This window comes from Motacilla alba, chromosome 3, assembly GCF_015832195.1.
Source record: "Motacilla alba alba isolate MOTALB_02 chromosome 3, Motacilla_alba_V1.0_pri, whole genome shotgun sequence".
Taxonomy (NCBI): domain Eukaryota; kingdom Metazoa; phylum Chordata; class Aves; order Passeriformes; family Motacillidae; genus Motacilla; species Motacilla alba.
In genome coordinates this window covers 70,952,166-70,975,528 of record NC_052018.1, presented here as the reverse complement: position 1 = coordinate 70,975,528, position 23,363 = coordinate 70,952,166, and the positions used below count along the sequence as shown (strand labels likewise).

At 41.5% G+C, this 23,363-nt stretch overlaps 1 long non-coding RNA gene across 1 annotated transcript in view; it reads right to left on the bottom strand.

Annotated features, from left to right (window-relative positions):
* LOC119699745 overlaps positions 1-13,252 on the bottom strand; it is a 76,348-nt gene extending 63,096 nt beyond the window's left edge. The window contains exon 1 of the long non-coding RNA XR_005256516.1: positions 13,140-13,252. This is a non-coding gene — a long non-coding RNA (uncharacterized LOC119699745). The remainder of the gene's footprint in view (positions 1-13,139) is intronic.
* Between the last annotated feature and the right edge of the window lie 10,111 nt (positions 13,253-23,363).

Below are 23,363 nucleotides of genomic sequence, written 5' to 3'. Positions count from 1 at the left end.
ATGATTTTTGCAAGCTTTACTATTCTGACACATCTAACTAGATGCAGTGTTGTGCCTCCAATCAGACATATACCAGGTGAGAAGTCTTTCGTGTGATTCAGAGGAGTTGTAACTTCAAACTGTGATGCCTTTTGTTTATTGTGTACTTGCATTGCTCAGATCATGACTGTGCCACACAACAGATCACCCGTTTTGTCCTCAGAGCTGCTGAAGCCTTTGTGTGGTGGAGATATGCTGTGCTTTCTCACATTGAGACCTAACTTTTGTTCTTTCCACTTCTTTCCCTTCTTCCAAGTTGAGACATTAATCAGTACATAAGGCTGCTTGTCTGTTGATAGAAACTTTCCCTCCATAAATCACTGTGTATGTATGAAGTCAACCATCAGTGTTACAGGCAGTGGGGCTGAACATTCCAGTGCCACTGGAGCCCAGGAACTGAGCACTCGTGCTTGTTTATGTACAGTAATTTCCTTTCCTGCACAATGTCCTCTGTACCATTCAAAGAGAGGTAGAGTGTTCTGCCAGGATTCCCACCTGTAGGAGCTGAAACAGCCTCTGAATATCTGATAATTTCTTACTTTATCCCAATTGCTTGGCCTCTTTATAGATTAAAAAAAAAATCTCTGGAAAACATCAACACAAACACTAAGCATGTAAGCATTCCTTGAAAACCAACCTCAATTTGTAAACTCATTTCCCAGAGCTTGATGTTGCAATAGAGACTCTTTGAATGCAAGTAAGTTTAAAGGGAAGGGAAGTAAGCCATGAAACCAAAGGATACATGGATAGAAACCTGATTTGCATATTTGTGATAAACTGTAAACTCTAATAGTGTTTTGAAGGCATAATAAAATATTTACCTTCAAAGAGCACTTAGTGCATCGAAAACAGATTATGTGCTGTGATTGATGATAAGTCTTTTCCTCTTGCAAACACAGCATGTGTAATTTTTTTCTTTAATTTTAAAGGAATTAAGTAATTATTTTACGGTAATATGATTTGTTATTTTCAAGCCTTGCTGTTGGACTGCAGGCTGAATCTGGAGCTTCAAACACTACTGCTGATGATGTGTTTGTCCAGCATGCAGCTTCAAGGAAGAAAAAGCAGCTTGCATCCATAGAGAGAAAAATCATGGTTCCCCCCAGAATCTGCCACAGAAGAGGCTTCACAGGAGATCATTGAGCCAAAGGCTCAAAGATCTTGACCCCTACTTTTTCAAACCATGAGACATCTGTGGATACATTTCCAGCTCTTGCTACTAAAACTGGAAGGTGAAGTGCAGTGTTTTAAAGCTCTACTGCATGAGAGTTCCAGTGTTCACAGGACTATGCATGATTGATCAAGAATTTTCTGAACTAGCTAGGGAAGAAAAGAAGCACAAATCAGTGGCATTTCCTTGGGCCCATGTGCCCCAGACTCTTAGACATTATCACAAATCAGCCATCCCTCTTTCCTTCTGTATCAAATTCAACCTTCAGGTCAGGGCAGGATGAGTCTGATGGGCAAGCAGAATATTCTAACAGAAAACACCCAAAGACAGAAAGCAAAAGAGGGGCAGGATTGGTGTCTCTAAGGAACTCAACCTCCTATTGTTCTTTCCACCTAGAGAAATGAGATTGTTTTCTTTTCATCATGCAACAATATGTACATCAATCTAATTAGCTTCTATTGGATGCAGGTTTCCTTTTATAAAATTAAAAAGTAATATTTAAAGACTCACAGACAGTGGTTTTTTTTCCATCTCATTTAAGCAGTGATTTACCATTCATTTACAGATACAATGGCTTTTTTCATGTAGTGTTTTTGTAAGAAATAATTAATGATATACTCTCAAACAAGAAAATATGTCAAAATGCACATTACTTTTCAACACCCAGGAAATTTAGAACATATTTTACAATGGCAAGTCTAACTATTTTTTGTAATGATTTATTTGCTTGCTAATCTCTTAAAGTTCTTCTGCATTTTTTAACTATAATTCAACACTGATTACAAGTGGAGATTTCTAACTTTGTTCAATGAATTTTCAAACTTTTTTTTTTTAATCCCTCACTGTATTATTGTCCATGAAGGAGTGCAAATTTTTTTCAGCTGACCAAGTGGAAATTTTTGAAGTGACCCCTAAGCCTGGGCATGCCTGTAAATGAGTAACAGAGACAACACAAACTTTTTGCAATGACATATATACAGTGGTTTCTGGAGAGCTAGAGGAGTGATCTAGAGAAGCTAGATGTTTGCACCCAATTGAGAAAGCAGGACTGTGACCTGACGTTACTTTTCAGCCACACAGATCATCAGCAGCACCCCTGGAATTATCAGACCATGCCTTCAAATGAAGCATGGAAAACTGAGATCAGAATTCACACTTACAATTAAGCTTGGCAAACAAGTTTTAACGATGCCAAGTGCAAAATGCCTAGTTCTGTGATCTTCAGTGTGCACATATCACCTATTCAGATGCTCCAGATGTACTTCAAGATTTACATGCTCTGTCAACATATTCCCATCAATTACAGCACACTTCACTCTTCAGTGAGATTTATGATTTTATTGTATCACTGGGGCTTGGAGACTGAAGAATTATAATCTTACAAGACATTATGAAATGATTTCCACTCGTTGGGACAAGTTCTTTCCAGGAAGAGCAATTATTTCTTGTGGGTTTTCAGTGGCACTCAAACCTTAGCCAGAGGCTGGTCTTATGCTTATGTGGGTACAGATCAGACCTAGAATCAGAGGGTGGTGTGCAGGGTGGGTGCTCAAATACAAAGTTAAGATTATCTCATCTGTGCTGAGAACTGTTTTAAAAACAGCTGTTCTCATCTAGCCTCTCTCGCCATTTTCAGAAAACCAGATTAATGTCCAAATATTCAAAGAGGTTATAAAGCTCTTGAGTTTTTGAAGGTAAACCTGCTAGCATTGTGGTTTGCTGATATCTTTTTGGACAAATGTGTATTGTGTATTATCAGATTAGGGTTGCTCAGGAAAGAGGAAAAAAAAATTGACTGTTTTTATTGTTGGAAATTCCAGCTAACAAGATCAAACATTCCATAATTTGCTAGTTTTAGAAACAGTTCTGGCAGAGCTTGGATTTGGCTGAACCCTGCCCCATTTTCCACCATCTCCTCTGCCCACAGGGATGCTGCTCCCTCCCAGGATGAGCAGCAGCCTCGGGGGTTTCACTCCAAATCCAGACAAAACCTGCTTTGGAAATACTGAAATCTCCTGACAATGGGATTAACCCGTCAGCTCGGCTTCCACTGTTTGATCTATGCTAGCAAAGAGTATTTAGATAAAGGCTTTAAATTACAATTCACATCAAATCTCCACATGGCTCAGTCCCTGGGCATAGGGAGTGCTCTCCACTCCCCATGCTGATGTATTTAGGAAATAAACACTGCCATGAGTCAGGTGTCCAGGCTGGACATGGCAGAGGTGCTTGGGGATGTCCCTGAGCCTTGTGTCCTTGCAAAATTGCTTTAGGGAGAGCCATGCTGGTGCCTCGAGAGGCTACCTAGAACAGAGGCTAGACAGAGTCAAAGAAAAAAAGTAGGAATTTATTAAAAGGTCTTCAAAGGATACACCTTGGGCAGTACAAGAGCCTGGCCAGAGCTACACCCAAGATGGATTATGGGTCACATGTTTTCACACTTTTATAAATTTCGGTCCATTTACATATTGGGATTCACGGTCCAATTACAGCTTCAGGTTATGGAGCTATCCCATTCCCATCTTTCAATTTGCTCTCCTCAATTTGCTATTGTTTACACTTTTTGAGCCTGAAGTTGCAACAGTGTCCTTGGTTCTCAGGCTGGAAAAGGACTGTTTTGTCTAACTAAACTGTGAAGAGAACTTGCTAACACTTTTTGTAAAGCTCAGAGTTATATATTAATGCAGTACAGACTCTGGATAATATGAAAGCTAAAGCTTAAGGCATCAGTGCCAGGACACAGCCAGTTACTCTGAGAGGCTCCCAACAGGGATAACAGTAAATAAATTTTGTATTTCCATGTCTATGGGGGTTGTTTCTAGGCAGGCACTCTGCCCCTCAAGGTCCCATAACACTTTAAAGGAAGGAGGTTGGAGCCCATTATCACAGAAATGGAAATGCATAGGTAGCTCTTATGACATCTTTTAATCCATAATGCTTATATAAGACTTTGGTGTGATTGGCCTCATTGTACAGTTGAAGGAAAACAAGGTTTGGGCCTGAAGTGAGTTTTTCCCCAAGGTCACCTATGAGACAGTGGCAGAGGTGGAAATGTTCCCAGCTCCCTGAAACTCAAGGTGGTGTTCTGTGCATGAGAGCACATATTCCCCCCAAACTAATTTAGGGCAGACATCCAAGCCTCGCTCAATCTGTCTAGGCTGCAAAAGGAAGAAGGCAAACAGATCATCTGCAAATTCCTACTTTCCATCATATCTCTCTGAGGACTTTTGTCTGTGTCATCTTTCATGAAGGGATTATATTCTAATAGAAAAGAGCAAAAAGGCTGATCTGGCTGCTGCTGAAATGCAACAATCCAGAAACAATTAGGTATCTATCCACCCTTCTTTGTTAAAATCATGAATAGCACATGTGGGGAACATACCCACTCAGATGGCTGGAAAAATAAATTGTCTGGTTTTGCAGGTCTTTTATTTAAATCTTGCAAGTAGCAAGAAAAGCAATTTTAATAAAAAATGCAATGCACAGAAGAATTGCTGCTTTTCATCTGAGAAGTGAAGAATTTTCTTTATTTTTACTAAATTTGAATTTGATGCAGATATGATTCCAATGCTAATTATGCCCCCCACTGTCTCTATGCTCCAGTGAAATGTGACTCCCTGATGTTTCTCATTGTCTTTTGTTTACAATTATGAGAAGTTGATGGAAATCATCTGGTTTTTGCTTCTGTACTGCTGTGGGATTTGTACAGCAGCAACCTGTCAAATTAATGACCTCTAGCACGAGAAGCTGTGGCCAATTCAGGCTGCAGCCACAGCTGAAATCTTAGCATTGCACTGTTTCTCTCTCATCCCCCACATATCTGTGAGGAAACAATTCCTGCATCATGGAAGGGTGATCTCAGAATCAAAGGTAAACAGTAAGATCTTCACAAGTTAATATCCATACCCAATTTTGCTAAATGCTATCTTGCTCAAGTCTTCTTTTTCTTGTGCCTCAGTTTTCTCCTGAAAAAAAAAAAAGGAGATAATAATGCAGATGTGTTCTGAGCATGATCTCATTAATGTTTCCAGTGCTTTGGGACAAACTGGAGACCAGAGAGTTCTCTCAGCACCTACACACTGAATGAAAATGCCTATTGTATAATTTGCTGGTGGCCTGCTCATGACAATTCCCAGTCTGGATTGTCTGGGAATATGTTTGCATTTTCTGGAACTGTATGGGCTCTATGAGGCATCTGTGCATCAATCTTGCATCTTAGGGACATGCAAAGCATATGTTTTAGGAAGATAAATAATTTAATTCACTGTTGATTATATATAATATATCTGAACATCTTGTGCGTAAAAATACAATTACAATCTTTGTACTGGCAATGAAAGCATTGCCAGGAAAAGCATTCTGGATTTCAGAAACCAGGAGACAAATACAGCTCACTATCTAAAAGGCTGGTTCAATTAATCCTTCTATCCCAATTGAAGTGAAATATCAGATTTCCTTCTGCACAGAGGAACAAGAGAAGCTGTTTTCCCTATTTCCTTGGGATTTTTGTCCTACTTTTCCTTAAATCCCATCCTCTTTTTCTACAGTTCCCTGTTCTTTCGCTGTTCCCAGTGTTGTCCTTCTTCCAGCTAGTGCTCTGGGCTGGATGATGGCCAACACATGGTGGTGGCACTGGTGCTGCTGATGCCATAGCTGCAGGGCCAGCAGGTGTGTGCTGGGCCAGGTGATGGCTGCTCCTCGGGAGGGAATGGGAGCCCCAGATACAGATGCATGATGCCAGTGGGCCTTTACTCACCTTGCTTCTGCATTCTCCCACTGACTTTCACAAAACAGTTGGGAATTTATCCCACTTTAGTATCTAATAGCTACTTCTCAAGTTTCATCTAACGTAGCTGAAAAAAGGATAACTTTTGGAGAGTAAATAATGGTTATAGAGATGTGCATCCTGACATTCAGCCTGCCAGTTCTACACTTTGTGATATACACCAATTTATATGAAGTCCAGCAAGGGCAAAAACTGGAGGTTTGGACACCAGAATTACTTAGTGGCAATTTGTCTCAGTTCAGCATCTTCGGCCACCCCGATTGGTCACAGTTACTTTACATAAAATATGAATATTAATAACATTTATTAATAGGAATAATGATGTCACCATCTGTATTTCACAGATTCCATTGGGAGCACAGATAGCTTGGGTAACAAAGTCAAAACTGGTTAATGGTTGCAACTTACTGGAAAATCGTGGCAGTCAGTGTTCAAAAGCAGACAGATGTTCACATGACCCTCTGTTTTGGCATGTTCTTCCTTTAGAAGAAACCAGGGACTGAGCCAACATGCAAATGAATCACTTTAAAATGCTAGAGGGTAAATCTGAAAAGATTTCAATTTTATATTGCAACTTGCAATCATCCACACTTTTCCAGTGCTAACCTCCCTGAGACCAAAGGCACAGACCTTAAACTCACAACAGTTTCAAACTGGTGGTATGAATTTAACTTCAATGTCCATTTGAGACTCAAGCTACTATAAATAAGAGAAAGACACACACCATCTTAAGCATACTAATGTATAAACATTCATGCTATTTTTTCCAAGAACTAATTCACGTGACAGGAATTTCATCATAACCTGAAGTTTATGTCTGTGCATTTCTGACAAATCTACACTTCTGTGCTGTTCTACTGTCATTTCAACCAGTTAAGAGTAATGAATGACCCGTTTTCTGCAACCTCTATCCAGGTAGCACCTTCCCTCCAAGAACCAAGGATGCCAATATTCCTTATTCTCCAGCTGGCTCTTCTCCTCACTTTAAGGCTGCCTGAAGTGGCAGGGTGTGTCTTTTGTTCATAATGCACCCTGGTCAGCAATTTAACCTTTAGAAGCCCTGGGGCTCCCTGCAGTACCCAAGCATCACAAGATAGATCATCTGCAGGGAGGGAGGTTGTTGTGATGCACTAGAGAAGGTGAAGTAAAAAGGCAACTGGCAAAATCAGTTCTGTTGAACCAGGTTGCCTGCTGCTGGTAACAACTCAAAATATGTAATATTAAAGGGAAAAATGAATTCCAGTGCTCAAGTGTTATCAATCCCTGCTGTTGTATCCACCTGCTGCTGCCCTCCATCAGGCCTTTTCACCTGCTGGTGCCTTGATGCTTTATCCTGCAGTCCCCAGCACCTGCTGGCAGCCTGATGTGAACCTCTCCTGCCCTCTTGAAAAACATGATCTGTTTCTGTTGGGAAACAACCACCTAGGAGCTGTTCACATCAGGGAGGTGGCTCCAATTTCAGTTCTGAAGTCCTAACATCTTTAGGTCAAACCTCTTCAGTTTTTGGAGGCTTTCATGTTGTCCAGCACAAGCACCCAGGCAAAGCCCCCTAGTGCAGTCTGGGCCACAAAGAGTCACAAAGTAAATTCAACTGCAAGAGGAGACAAAGCTCAATACAATCTCTTCTGCAAATGTGTGAAGTGGTGGTGCAGTGGCTGGTGAGGGGGCATCAACTTAGGCCATGCTCCCAGGTGGGCACCTGAGCACCAGAAGTGCTCTGGGTGTCTGCACACGGTTTGCAGCCTGCTCCAAACCAGCACAAAGTAGGAAAGACAGTGCAGAATGAATGTTCTTTTAATTCACTCAAAATTAATTCTTAGTGAAGTTACTGAGCACCCAGTGATCACCATTCCAGGAACTGGCAATGTCTTTTCTTGTGAACCTTGGGCAGGACTTGTCCATTTCTCTGTTAGCAAACAGACACTGCTCAAATTGGGTATTTGTAATTCATGTGAAGCAGACTGTTTCACAAAGGACATGGAACACGATGGTTCTCACTTGACATGGGGTAAAAGAGTCCCAGAGACTTTAAACCAATTGCCCAAGGTCAAACAGGAGCCCGATGGCACATCTGGTACAGCAGATCTCCAGTCATTTAATAATCCTGTATTCACGAGACGGAATTGCCTCCCTAAAGCCAATGTAATGATATTCACTAATGAGGTTGTTAGGTTTAATTAAAGCTGGTAGAGCACATTACTTAGAAGGAATGAAATTATTGTTTCATTATTGTATATTATAATAATTACAGAATAACTAGACTTATACATTAACCACAGAAAAAGACTAGCCAAATTCTGTATCATATAAATTTTTGACACATGACATAGGAATTGCAATGGACAAAAACCCTCATCTTCTCAATGTCATCCTTAAGTGCTTGCATTCTTCTGGCTTACTAATCACTGTATTTTTTATTAAATAAAAATAAATTTTAAATTAAAAAAATAAATTTAAAATAAATTTAGTTCAAAATTAAATACTACTCACTTAAAAGGCTGATTCCCTGAATTTCCAGCTTGTTACTGATGGTCTGTTATGCTCTATCTATTGCCACATGATAAAATATCGGGAGGTGGGAAGACTTCAAAATATTAGAATATGAGGTATAGGATTCTTTCCTTCTTGAGTAAGATATTCTGTTTTGTTTCCCATTCAAACTGAGACCTAGCTGGAAAATGTAAACATAATTTAGGGAAAAGCTTAAGATAAAATGGCTGTAATTGAAATAGAAGTTTTCTAAATTACTCTATTTGGATCTGTTCAGACCTCTATTATAACTTTACAATTGCATTACTACAGAGTGATGTGTGTTCTTTCACCACATGGATTTCCCCTGGGACCAGAGTTTGATCCTATACATGTACTTTTAGAGAAGATAAATATAATTTGCAGAAAGATCTACAGTCCTTTGCTCCTTGTCTCTGAGAAGCACCTTTTTCCACAGAAATTATCCCTAAGACCTTTTGTGCTCCTTTATGTAGGAAAGGGTGTCAGAAACAAGTCCATAACTTACTGTCTTAACAATTTGCTCATCTTTTATCCCTGAAACTCTATCCATCAGACAGCAACAGCACTACTCTCGTTCACATATTTTCTCCCTCTCCAAGACAGTCAATGCAAGGGCCATGAGCTGGGGGATCAGAAACCATCACAGTGGCCATGCTTACGTGTAGACACAGTGTTGAAACACAGTAATGCTGCTTGAACCATCTTCAAATTCAGTGAAAATGGCATGAAAGGAAACAGAAAAACTAGTTTAGAGTCAGCAGCCTGTGGATCATACAAATAGCATCTGTTTTTCCCTTTCTTATCCCTTCCATACACAAGAAAACTAGGAACAGGCACAACAGACACAGGAATCATGCAGAATAGTATTGCTTCAGTCCTTATGGCAACTAACAGCACAGGCAGTCAGAAACCGCTGAGATGCCGTTTGTCCGGTGCAGCGTCAGTGCTCGCACACTTCAACCCTCCAAAATAAGGCAATATCCTTAAAGCCTAAACATACTTCCCATATTCACTGCCCTTATTGTTCACCTCTTTTCCTCCCATCTCTATTGACAAAACTTCCCATTTCAGTATGACTGCTCAGACTCTTCTTGGTTCACAGCTGAGTCACAGATATTTGTAGTTTATCTCAGGACTTCTTTTTAGCAGATCCCTTAATTCACCAAGCACATTACACAATTTCAGTCTCATGCTGACTGTGGTCAAAAACATGCAGACAGAAGCATTCACAGGCATGTGAATAAAGAAATTCATATTCCTGGGTTCACAGAATAACTGCCCGCTCATGACAGATAAGGAAGTGTGCACGTGTATCTACTGCTGGATTTGCTAGTGCAGTCAGGAATTTGGGTGTGCAATTTCCCACCAGCTCTCTTGAAAGACCAGATTGAAACCCAAAGAACCCCAGCAGAAAAATTTTAACTTTCCTGTTTAGGAATATGTTGTGGCCTCCATTTTTTTCAGAGAGGTTTGATTTCAATGTAAACCTCCTGCAACAGAAATGCTCCATAAATAACAAACATCTTATAGAGCCCTTCACAGAAACTTTGGGAAGTCTGAGTGCCCCTGAGAGCCATCAGAAAGCAAATAAGGAACTCTGTGTCCAACAAGAGGGTTATGTGAGGGTGCAACATTCAGGTATGCTTCTGCAAGTTTGAGCCTAGGCTGCAAATGATGATGATTCAGGTGTCACACTGATGTTTCCATCATGTGTATCCCAAAGCCAGAGTCTCAAAACCTGCCCGATGTCTCAGTCCTGTTTTTTTCCAAGCTAATATCCCCTCCCAATTTTTTGGCACGGAGATGCTAAACACACCCTTGGGAGGTCAAAGTTCTTCTGGAATGATGAAAAATACCTTGTAAATGGTTGTTTTCTTTAGTCACACAGGATCAGGGTTTTAAACAAATGCATCTTCCCTTCCTGAGCAATGCATGCCCACAGCTTTGCACAGCTCCCTGAGTTACATGGTGCTGAAGATCCAATGGTAGTTCTGCCATTTTCCTCCATCCACCTGATCATGGAATCCACAGGACACAGGAGAGTCTACACCTGGTGCCATGGGTGCATGAATCTCAGAGCAGACCAGTAAAAATTAAAGGAGGGAGAGATCCTGAGAAGATTTGTCCCTTGTGGGTGGTGAGGTCAGACAAGATTTGCCTGGGAAAGGTGAGACACGTGATGCTGGGGGCTTTGGGAGCAGATATTTGTTCCTGGAAATAGTGTTTCACAGGGAGAAAAAAGCCACAGCTTTCTGCATAAAAGGGCTAATCCAGCTCATGGGCTGAGTTCACAAATAAGCTTCATGCCAGGTCCACCCCCTTTCCTCAGCATTTTGTTTCCTACCATATAATGCTGATGTACATCTGATCAGCGTGCTGGCATTCCCAAATCTCATTCACGGCTCTTTCCATGAGTTCAGACCTCTCATGGATCTTCTTTTCCAGTGCAAGAGGCCATTCCTTGGGCACAGGGCAAGAGCTGAGCCACAGCACTGTGTGGCAGACAGGGTGAGAGGTAACCCCAGAGAGAGCTGCAGGGGTGGATGAAGCTCAGTGCCCAACTCTTGCCAGGTCTCTACATCCCAGCACTGAATTCCAGAGGGCACCTGAGGTTATAGCACAGAGCCCAACCACCTGCTCAAACTAAACCCTTCTTTCTGCTGAGATCAGTATCAGCCAACACACAGCCCATATGAGTGATCCCTGCATTTAATCCTATTACCTAAACACAGGGAGTTGAGCAGTGTGTCACACTGAGCCAGGAAATGGGGGAGCTTTAACAGTTTGTGCTTGAGCAGGAAATGTTTCTGTGCCGGTGGCAAATCCACATCAACCCACAACCCAAGACAAGCTTCCAAGAATGATGAAGATAACATCTTGTTAGCAGCAAATACAAAGACTTAATTAAATTATAATGTAGCAGCTTTTCAAAATGTCTGGGAAACCTTACTGGAAATTAAATTCAATATAAAACATAGAAAAAGTAAATCTGTAGGTATAAAGCACGGGAAGTGCTAGGTATTCACACTTTTCTTATTCTAACTCTGTTTTTGCTTCCCCTTACTTGTTCTTCTCACCTTCATCTTCTCTTGAAAGTGATGGCACTATTATGAAGATGAAAGGGAGAGAGTGGGGAAATGGTGAGGAAGAGATAGATTCCTCATAACCTGCGTTAAGCTTCATAGTAAAGTTGTTCATAATGAAAGTGTTAATCTGTGGCCTGGAGGGAAGCCTGGAAGGAAAACAGGCAAAGCAGGCAAAGAACCAGTAAAGCAGTTTAATTAAAGGTATAAGAGAAATACCTTTAGCATCATTACAGCTCTAAATAAACATCTGTACTGGTTCTTATGCTATTCAAGGGGTTGTTTCTGGTTCCATCCTAAGACTGAGGATGGAACCTCTTCTGTAAGATTTATACCTCAAATATTCAATATCTTGTTCTTCAGTGCTTCATATTCATAGAAGAAGCAAAATATTGCACTGGAGATACACTGTGTGGTAAGGATCCAAGAAAGAATTGAAATTCATGACAGCTGTGATACAAGAAATGTATTTTGCTTTTATAGCTGGATTAATTTTTCTCTTGAAAGAAAAAAAAAAAAGCAGAATAAATTGCAGACAAAAATGTTTTTCTAGAACTGGGTCACCAGTAGTTATTTCTTCCAAGCTAACCCCTCACTTACAGACACTAAAAGAAGCACAGAAAAAACCTTATCTTACCCTACACAATGTAATAATTTCTTGCAAGTGGATTACTTTGCACATAAGACAAAATTCTTACATCCACAGCGTAAATTCTGAATAGGATATTCTGCCCTTTTGTATTGTACTTTTCGAGCTCAATGATGGCAATAATGAAGCAGAACACAAAAATATTATGACCTTTGGTAGGGACTTGTTTTTTGCAACGTGAACCACAGGTGCAAAACAATGAAGGAGTCTGCTCTTCAGCATACCTGGAGGGCAGCTTCTCCAAAGCAGAGTGAAGACACATTACCAGAGCACCAGCTGCCCCAGAAAAAGCCTGCTGGGCTGTGCAGACTCAGTATCGAAAAGCTAGAGTCTTCACACAAACACTCAGGGCAATTCAGCACAGTCTCTTCCAGAACATCTACATTTATCTAAATACATTTCTTAGAGGGGTCTCTCACAGAATTGCCAGCTCTAGGTGTAATTCAGCAAGGTTTAGAATCAAGCTTCTCTCTGTCCTTATTATTTCACATTTTCACACAAGACTTCGTGATTATTGGTTTGGAACATTAAAATGCAAATGATAGAGGAAGCAATACATATTTAAATGTACAGTGTCAGCTTGGTATAAAAGCTCTTCTGGAACAGAATGACACTGTTTTCTTCAGTTACTTCTAAAAGTGGCAAAATAAAAAGGAAAGGAGGAGAAAAAAACTTCAGGCCTATTTGCATTCATGCTTTATTGGTCATGCTGAAAGAAAAAGCTTAGTAAGCTTGGAGGGGGAGGCAGAGGGAGAAAAACAGTCATTAGTGTAAATGCAACCAGAAGCTCTCTGAGACTTCCCAGGCAGCATAAGGAGGAGGAGAGCATGCTAGGAGCAGCAGATTTGGAACAAGGCTGACCTCCTCCCTACAGAAAAACAAAGAGGAGCTTTGACTTACCTTGCCTCTGTCACTTCTGGAATCAATATCCTCTTCACGTAAACACAAAGGAGAAAAAGTGAAGAAAGGGCAAAACCAGGGCAGAATACAGAAAGCCTCTCTGCCTCCTATCCCATCCTTGTGGGATGCCCAGTTATTTTCTGAATTTAACTTCTGGCTAAAGAGTGACAAGAGATCACTTATTCTCATGATGGTTTCTACAAAGTTTGTATGGTTACCAGGGCAATGAAGAATGTTTGTCATTTTACTTTTTTAATAACGCTTACCCACTGCCATATTCAGTCTTTCCTGAAGAGGCAAAGCAAGACTTTAAAAGCGTGGAAGATATTTTTCATAGTCTAAAGTGTCAGCTCACAGCTGTGTGCCTTTTCATTCCCTATTTTCACTCCAGACTCAGCATTAAGACTTCAGTGTTACATGCTGTATTTTTGGGGGTAAAGGACTTAGGTGGCTGAGCTATCACTACAAGCAATTTCTGCCCCCCTTTACTCATGCTACCATAAAATATCCATGCACTTACCATCATGGATATACTTCTGCTTCCCAAGGAGGGACTGCAGAATTGAGTTCTGCTTTAGGAAGAGCAGGTGTGAATACAGATTGCAGACAGTCCCAAAAGGTAGCTCTGTATTTAGTCTGCAACTCTGTGAAGCTGAAGAACATCTGGACACAGGCCTGGACTGGCTCTCTGTTGTGGAACAGCATGTCTTGATGAACTGACAAACTCAGCAGAAAACCTAATTCAGGCCCCTCTCCTGCATGCACCCACACACTCAGGTACAAACAGTCCCTCTCAGGTATAGCTTAAATCAGTTCCCAGAATTTAGTCCTAACATGTCAAAAGTGTTTTTGCTGGAGGACTTGTGTCTGCATTAGCTTTTGGCAGCATAGTGAGGAGAGATGGGAAAGCAACACCCTTGGTTGAGGGAGCTAATGAGTTGGCAAAACTCCTGTCATGTTACCAGCCTCTAGTGAGAGCACAATTAGGAGCTTTGAAACTTGTAGCCTTTGCAAGTATTTACATTTCAATTATCACAGGATTGGAAGCCAGAAGATTACAGTAAAACAGAATTGAAAGAAAAATAGGAAAACCTCTCAGGGAACTACTCGCTCACGATTTCTTAGCTGCACTTGTTTCTAAGTTGTGGATAATCAAGTTTCAGAGTGAATTAGCTTGTTAGAACCCACTGCTAGCATTTCCTTTATTACTACTTAGGCTGCCTTGTGCTCACTCCAAGGATGTGGTCACTTCAGCTGGGCTGTGGCCAGCAGTTGTGGGTGGGTGCTTTGCTCTTTTCTCTGCTGTTCTTTCCCTTCAGTACATGGAAACCTGAGACCCTTTATGTCTCTTACCCTTCAAAAAGTCATCGTCCATTATGTGGATTTATTCTTTTAAATGGAAATACATTCCAAACAGTACCATCCACTCCTCTGCCTCATCCCTGCTCTGGCATTATGCAAGTGAAAGGCCAGCTGTTCCCTGCTGTCTGAGCTCCAGTCCTTTCTGCCCCCAGCTTGAGACAGGCAAAACTTGCTGCTCTGTGCCAGTACATGAATCACACTGGAAATTATGATGAGTGTGAATTAAAATAGCCCATGAAAATGCAATAAAAACCTCCTCTTCATTAGCTGAATGTCAGCAACAGGGTAACAGTCACCAAAGGGAACCCAATGCTACATCCCAAAGGATCCAGCCAGTTATCTATGGTCTTTCTGGAGGAAACACTGTCCCAAAAGCAAGTCAGTCACTCATTTGTATTCCCCTCAGTAAGGGTCAAACTGGGTAATCACAATAACTGTTTCCTTTTAAACTAATAACCCTCTTCCAAAATTTGCTTTGGTTTAGCCTGTTCTGGATATTTTTACAATTAATTTCTGATAATAAACTCTTTCTGAGATGTAATTACAAACAGTACTGCCTAGACTGAATTTTATCACCAACAGAAGAGTTTTCTCCTGCTTTCTTCTTCCTAGAGCCTTCTCATCAAGCAGGGTGCATGGTGGTATTGGTCTTCATTTGCACTTACACCTTTTTTCTTTATAAGCTGAGCTTCTTATATATATTTATATATATATATATGCATATATGTCCATGTGACCATTATAATTTTGATGTATGTTCATATGTTTGACTTTTTTCCTGGATGTTCCACAGATTGCTGAGATGTAATGCATCTACTCTATTGAGTGCTTCTGCAGCATTTCTCTCTTCCAGAACTCAAATCCTAGTCCTTGGATTCACAGCTCTTGACCTCTGTAACCACTTTGTTTGACTTCTCCATTATATCCTCAGCATCTTTTTGAAGATCTGTTTTACATTGTCTTTCCTACCTGCTGTCGTTCTCGTCAATAAAAACTAGCTTGCAGTCTAAAGAGTGATGGAAATTTAAAAGAATCTACCTTGTATTTGGCTAAGAAGTCTCCAGAGGTGCAGCTAGCAGCTGTATTAGTAAAATGGAGCAAACTTCTCTTAACTTGAGACACTCTGAAATCCCAGGAAGGAAGAAGACAATGAGGTTCATTGACAACCAGAATGTAAAATTGAGGTATAAGTTGCTACACAGAGGAGCAAAGAGAGGTAGTACCAATACTGTTACACGTCCTTGTTCCAGAAATACCTGTTTTCACAGATATCTCATTGCAGTTACTCAAAGAGAGGTACTGGCAAATCTCATCATCAGAGTACAAATCTGGTAGGAATATAATTTAGCTAATAATTAAGCATAACCAGAACACAAACAAGGTGTTTCTCTTTAGCTTTCCAGGATATGGGATGCAAAGGACATGTGAAGCTGCTGAACAAAGCACTAATTATGCAATATGCACAATAACCTGACAGACATCTAGTCACCTTATACCTTGATTTTTACAGAAAAATATTCTAGATGTGTATATGGAAAATAAAACCACTCAAAGTTACCAAAATTTGGATTTTTGGGTTTTTTGAAGCAGGAATACACAGGTTTATGTTTCTGTGGAGAAGTTTCGTTATGAGTAGCTACAGTTCAATCACAGAGCACAAGACTTGCCCCCATTGTGCTTGAGTGCCAGAGGGTAAAGATGATGGTATCCTTTATGACTGAGGACCTCCAGGCTTGGATGGTGTGGGGATTGCTTGCCTGTATTAATAATCAGTGCTGTACTTCTCTGTCTCCAGCCTCATGTGGCTGCTCTCAGGTGGCTTATGCTTCCCCTAGGAAATACACTTAAGCCTATTTTTCTTTTGCTTTCAGGATCCAGTTCTGTTTCCCAGACATGCAGGGAATTGGCCCAGTGTGTCACAGGGAGACACATCAGCCTACATATTAGGTGAGCAAACGGGTTGGCTCAGCTCCCTCTGCTTCTGCTTCAGTCAGAGGAGACACCCAGGCTCAAGGATCCCAGGAAGGTGTTCCCATGAACCAGGGGGAGTCTGGCCCCTCAGCCAGCACACAGAGGTCTTCACCTCACCAAAATTTACCTGGCCAGAAGTGAAGTCTCTCGGCTGAACTGGTGTCTGTACAGCCTCTGTAGCCAGAGGCAATGGAGGGAGGCAGCTCTAGTTGATTCATCCCTTTTATTCCAGGTACATGGGTAGGTGGGATGAATCATTGTCTGGCACAACCTCCATTGACTGCAGAAAGAATTAGGCAACCAACTTAGGTCAGATGCTTAATTTCTAAATTACAAAAGGGAGGTTAAAGTAATCCCTCCCTGTGTTGAACTCTAATGGGGAAGGCTAATGACTGAGCATTATTTGAAGAGAGAGGCTGTTCCTCACCTCAGTAAAACAAAATCACTTTGTTGTTTTCAAGCTGCGCTACTTGCTCTGATGGGTGGATCACTGCTCTCTAATATAGCAGGTAAAATGAGAGGAGACATCTAAATCATTGATACAATATTGCCAAGTGCTTGTATCGTCTGCTGACATCTCACAGCTTGTTCTGTTTCTTGAAGCCTTAGGCAGTGAAAGCAAATGCGAATACCACCTTCTATTTTTTAATATAAACCAGAATTTTATGCTTCTAGTCATGCAGAATACAAGAATGCAAAAAGCATGATCTGAGTATGCCATACAAAGAAAAAAGTTAAAAACAAATACAAAGTGCCAAGGATAAACTAAAAATAATGTCTCTCTCATTTTAACCTGTTTTCCAAGTCCTACCCAAGATTGTCTTCTTTCTGCTTTCAGTAATTTTGCTCTATAATAAAATAGAATGAACCCTAAACTTTCTTGCAAACTTAGAATTAAAAAACCCAACAATCTCCAGCTGGAGTATCCACTACAGCACAGTCAGTGAAAAACACCAAAGATGTTAACTTTGTCACCTGTTCCTTCACCAGCTGGACCCTCCAAGAGTTTCCTTCTATTTTCTTTCACGCACAGGGGCCACATGCAAAGCTCAGAGACCATCTGTGGCTGTTGCTTGTTAATTGGACTGTTGTGTAAAAGTAGAAAAGAGTTCAAAAAGGTTGGGCTGCAACAGATGCAACTGAGGTTTCATGGATCCCCAGTCACATGGAAGACTCACACAGTAGTGGGCCAGACAAAATGGTTCTACTTCACTTGTTATCTCATTCGCTGTCCATTCCTTCAGGCCACAGGGCTCCTCTAGTCAGCTACAGGTCAAAGCCTTTGTCCCACCCAGAACAAGAAAATCTATTCTATTTCAGAATGTAACAGGGTTCTTTCCAAATCTTGAGGAAGACAACGGAAGCAAGGTTTTGATAATGAGTATTAATGAAAGAATGCACCCTTCAAGATATTGAAGGGTGATTCAAGAAAGCACTACTAGCCCCACAATGAGCAGCTTCTTCACTTGGGTTTGGCAGAGGAAAAACACATAGAAGTGCAGTTCTCAATTTGGAAGCATAAGCATAGGGATGGTGGAATAGGAGTCAAAGAGCTTTCTGTTACTATTTTTCTAACTTCTTGGTAGGGTTGCTGGTACATGTATCTTAAAATGAGATTAGGAAGGAACTCAATGCAAAAGGAGTGTTTAAATCGCCCAGAAGTTGGAGATTCAGGACTCAAGCCTTGGCAGTCAACTTCCGTCTTACCTGGGCAAATCACTGCTCTCTCAACCTTCATTAAGTAGCTACATTTGAAATGGACCTATTCCACTTCATCTTCCATGGATTGGGGATACTTTAAAACATCTTTGAAACACTCTTTGAAATTCTGCAAGGCAAGGAACTATAAGCAGCGCAAAGTATGACTAATGTTTGTGTGAGTCATTGATCGTGCTACTGAAGATAGTTTTAGAGTAATGAATATGCACAAAATAAGGCTGATCCTGCAAATTTCAAAGATCTCCTGCCATGTGTAGGGTGGATGTGAGTACATCAAACAAAGTGCTGGGATTTTCCCAAGCGCCCCATGACAGCCTGCTCCAGCCTGCTGCCCCGAGAGGGAAAACACTGACTGCCAAGCCAAAGCTGAGCGCTTCGGATGTCCCGCTATGACCTATGGAAAAACAAGGAAGCCTGGAAGAGGAAAAGTGCATCTCCTCCATAAGCAGATGAAATTTTGGGAATACTGACCTAAAATGCCCTGCCTGGCCACACTGCCCGCAGGAGCTCTGATGGAGAGCTGACCCTGACGAGCCAGCCATCTGGTACACACAGCATGCTGCAGTGGGAAGAAAGGGGTGCTGTGTTCCAGCGGTACTGCGGCCAAACAACCAGCAGCAGTAGCAGTCAGGGAAACAGCCTTATTCTTTTGGCAAAAGTCTCTCCCTGTATACATGTGTCTGTTCTCTCACCCACCCCCTGTCTGAATGAGAAATCAGGGCCTTCTTGACATGAGGCAGCACATGCCAGATGCCAAGCAGTCAACAGGACAGATGCTGCCAGGAGGACAAAAGAGGTAATCATATAAATACTTAAAAGCTCCTTTTAATCAAAATGTTCATTGTCCTTTTTAAAAGGAAGGTACTTTTTAATAGCTATTTGATTCCTTTCAAAGGCAAGGAAGGGGTGGAGGAAGTATTTCTTTGAAAGGATGAGGCATGCCCCTTTTTCCCCAAAACATAATAACTTATTTGAAACTTTTTCTTTTCTTTTCTTTTCTTTTCTTTTCTTTTCTTTTCTTTTCTTTTCTTTTCTTTTCTTTTCTTTTCTTTTCTTTTCTTTTCTTTTCTTTTCTTTTCTTTTCCTTTCTTTTCCTTTCTTTTCCTTTCTTTTCCTTTCTTTTCTTTTCTTTTCTTTTCTTTTCTTTTCTTTTCTTTTCTTTTCTTTTCTTTTCTTTTCTTTTCTTTTCTTTTCTTTTCTTTTCTTTTCTTTTCTTTTCTTTTCTTTTCTTTTCTTTTCTTTTCTTTTCCTTTTTTCCAGTGTTTTTTCCCCATGGGAAATTATAACAGAAGCAAACTTGGGACTACTTCTTTGCTCATACATATTTCAATTTTGTGTACAATATGAACAGTGTGTATTCTGAAGAAAAGTGTTCTCTAGACAGGATGGGAGAGCCTTGGTAAGAACTCATCCCCCACAATGCTCCCAGCCTTCTGCAACTCTCTCGGTTTCTGTGCCTGTGATGACTCCCAAGATGTTAGAAAGTCTTTTTTCTCCCAGCCCCATGACCAAAGAAGAAGGGAAACTCGTCGGTTCTGCTTCTCAAGGTTGTTTATTTTTTCTTATCTATAACATTCTTCTAACATTCAGTCTGACCTGCTGAGACCCATCCAGCAGGTCGAGTTGAGGCACAGTGTCCGCCCTTGGGGTGGTGTTAGTTTTTTATACTAAGAACTATGTGTATTTTATTTATAATAATTTTCCAACAGCTATCACCTATGTTAGACAGTCTGCCTCTACTCTAAACCAATTCAAAAGTGCCACCATCACACAGAAGATGGAGGACAAGAAGAATGAAAAGGAGGACAGGATACGCTCAGATTCCTCCATCTTGCCTCTTGAGCCCCATTCTAAAACCCCAAAATTCTACTTTTTCACTCTGTGACAAATTAACTATCATTCTACTCAAACTCTTGTGGCTTGTAAATCTTCACACAAAGTTGGTAATTTTTCCCATGAGCTAAAATCAAAGGCACAGGTGTTTTTGACTCCGTGCCAAGGTCTCTGAGCCCCTTGCCAGGGTCTCAAGTCATCCAGGACAGCCAGAGTAATGTCCTGGGTCCCAACACAATGCCAGAAATCTGCCAGTGGCATTCGGCCTGTGGAAATCTACCTAACAGTCTCCACTGTCTTCTTTTCTTGTATAGATCTGTATTTATTTCTAATACATCTATTGACTCACAGTCCTGATTGTAAGGGCAAATAAAAGATAAGCCTTTCCTTGATACAGAGTAAGCATGAAATGGAAATGCCTGCCTTAACTTGCAGCGCCCAGACCATCAGCTGTCAGTATGGCCGCTGCTGTCCAAGATCCTACAGGCCAGTGCTCACTGGAGTGGAATTCTTTGCTCTCCCATACCCAGGTGCTGTTGCAGTCACTGCCTGGGCTGCCAGAGAGGACAAAGATTTTAGCAAATGAGAAGTGGATACAACACCTACACTTGCTGCTCCCTCACTAGAGCACTAGAGCTCTGAGGAAGGCAGGGCAACAGCTGTCTAAAAGTTCACTTTAATTTTAAAGCCCAGCTGTCCTCACAGTCTTTGGGAATGGCATCATTGCCTTTGCCCTTTTCAGATGTGCAAAGAAAAAGCAAAGAGGTACAGTGGCAGCAGGGCGTGGCGTCCCCAGACTCCCAGAGGCTCCTTTCTCCCAGCTTCTCTGCTTCCCTCCCCTCTCCCTGTGAGGATGCTGGCATGGATCATGAGCCGGCTGAGGTCCCAGGGGATGGCACCATCTGCAGTGAGGCTGATGAATTAGATTCTGCTCACCAGTGGCAGGCGGCACAGACAGCACCCTGCCTACTCAGCTGAGGCGGAGGTAATGATGGGGGAAGAAACCTTGTTTTGTCATTGTGTCTCTTCCTGAACACATTCCAGACAAATGTTTCCTTACCTTTTCTCATTTGTGAAGGCAGTCTCTGCAACGACTCCCACAGCAAATTCGCTGCCAGCTTCCATCTTTAGGATCCTGCAAGTCCTAACCATGCTCTGCCACACTTTGGGTACATAAATAGCATAAGACCAGAGTCATGTCTTTTTTTCTCATAGTCTGTCTCACTTTTGTGTTAAGTACCTTCTTCATGTGTCACAAAGAATTCAGAAGTAGTTTGGTTGCTAACCACAGTCATGTCCAACACAGGTGCTCTTATTCAGGTTTTACTTTGCTTTTCTCTTAGAAAGAGATGCCAGACTTTTATCTGGTGATGGATGCTGCCAAACCTGTGGAAAGCTTTGCAATGTGACCCCAGATGATTACTCAAGAGCGTGTTCCAGATGTGTCGCATCTCCATGACTGATGGCTGCCAGATGGCTGCTAAGGAGAGGGCAGAAAAAGGTACCATTTTAACATGTTTTTCTCTAACACCACCCCTTGATCCTTAGGAGGAGGCAGACACATGGTATACAAGAGGCAGTGTTCCTGGAGAGGCCAGATTAAATACAGATCCTCAGGAACACCTCGTTTTGACTCACACCGTGGTCACTTTGTATGCTGTGTCCCAGATCACAAGGACTGGTTTCCTGCATACCCAAAAGCAGAAAAGCAGGGAGAAGAGGGAAGCCAGGTTATTCCCATCCTGACAGGAGCTGAGTCTTTGCAGCACACAAATGCCAACAAAACCCTTTACAGAAATCACAGTGCGAATCGCTGCCGGGGCAGATGCAGCCCTTGGGGGCTACACCTCTCCTCAGTGATCAGGGGATGTTCAGGTGATAGGACAAGGGTGCTGCCAGCTTGTCAGGGTCCTGCCATGCATGAGGGGCATGGCCCAGCTACAGGTCCAGGCTAGCCTGAAGAGCCTCAGTCGCTGCAGTTCAGGTTTTCTCATAGCATCCCTCAGTCTATAGGAAATGTCATTCATGCCACTTTCACAGAGCAGGAAAATACTGGGAAAATGACAGCTGATTTGAGTATTACCATATTTAACAACTGCTGTTTGATTTCACATGACACCCTCTATTCTGAGGGACTTCGCCTCCTAAACTTCTTAAATTCTACATGAAAAAATGCAGAAAATTTGGAAAAAAAAGATTTGATTTCTATTCAGACCAAGATCTAGTGGTGATATTGCCAGTTAACAATGTCAATAATGAAAAGCAGTTTATCTTTCTGCACAAAGCTCACTACCAGCAACTCAGCTGAAGAGATCAAACCAACTTGTTCCAATAGAGACACCATGAGTTAACAAGGGATAAACCTTCCTGTGGCAAAACTTCCTGTGCCAAGCTTTTTTCTGTGCCAGCTAAGTAAACAAAGAAATATTTAATGTTCAATGAACAGCCTGGTTTGATAGAATACCAAAGAGCTGGAAGGTGGGTGTTAACAGCAGAGAACCCTACTGTATGGGGGTAGCCCAGAGCTGTTCCCACCAAACCTTCCAGAAGGGTGGTCTTTCTACCCACCCTAACCTACTTCTTTGTGCCAGGGGAGGAGAGGGCTCTCACCTCCTTTTTGCCTCCAGACCCAGGCTGCTGGTTGAGATTCTGGGATAGCTTCCTGCAGGGTCAGAATTCAATCCCTCTAACATGAACTGTCAGGAGTAGAGCACCTTGAATTATCTACTGTTACTAATCTATACAATGAATGCAACTTTTTGTTCCCAGTCATGAAATTTCCACAAAGAGGAAGTGACTTTTCAAGCATGCGCTTTCTTACAAGAGTTTGCATTAGTTCAGGGCTTGTTTTAGAGTTAATGGCTCTGAGCATTAGAAGCCTTTTGTTGTACAAGCTGTGACCAAAGCTGCCATCCAAGTTCTTCTTTGGTTGGGACAATCAAAGAATTGCAACTAGGATTTCCATTCTCTCCCACTTAAAATTGCTGAGTACATGTACCATGATTTTTAAGAGATTTTTTTAAAAAGAGACCCAGGAGTGTTATGTGGGCACAGCTTTTTTTGACTGATGGTATTTATGATGCTTGGTTTCTACAGTAATTCTGCAAGTCAGAACCCATTCATGCCTTGAAAAGGTAATAAAAGGGACTGGAGGCACCAGCCATGTGAGTCAGCAGCTTTTATTTTTACAGACATTTTTGGATACTTGTTGGTTGTATTAACTAAAGGGTCTCTCTTGCCAACTAAACAAAATGTGGCATGTTGTATGGTAGAGGAAATACTGTCAAAGAGGCTGTGTGCAAAACCTGTCCAAGCAGAGGACCAAGTTAGGTATGTACT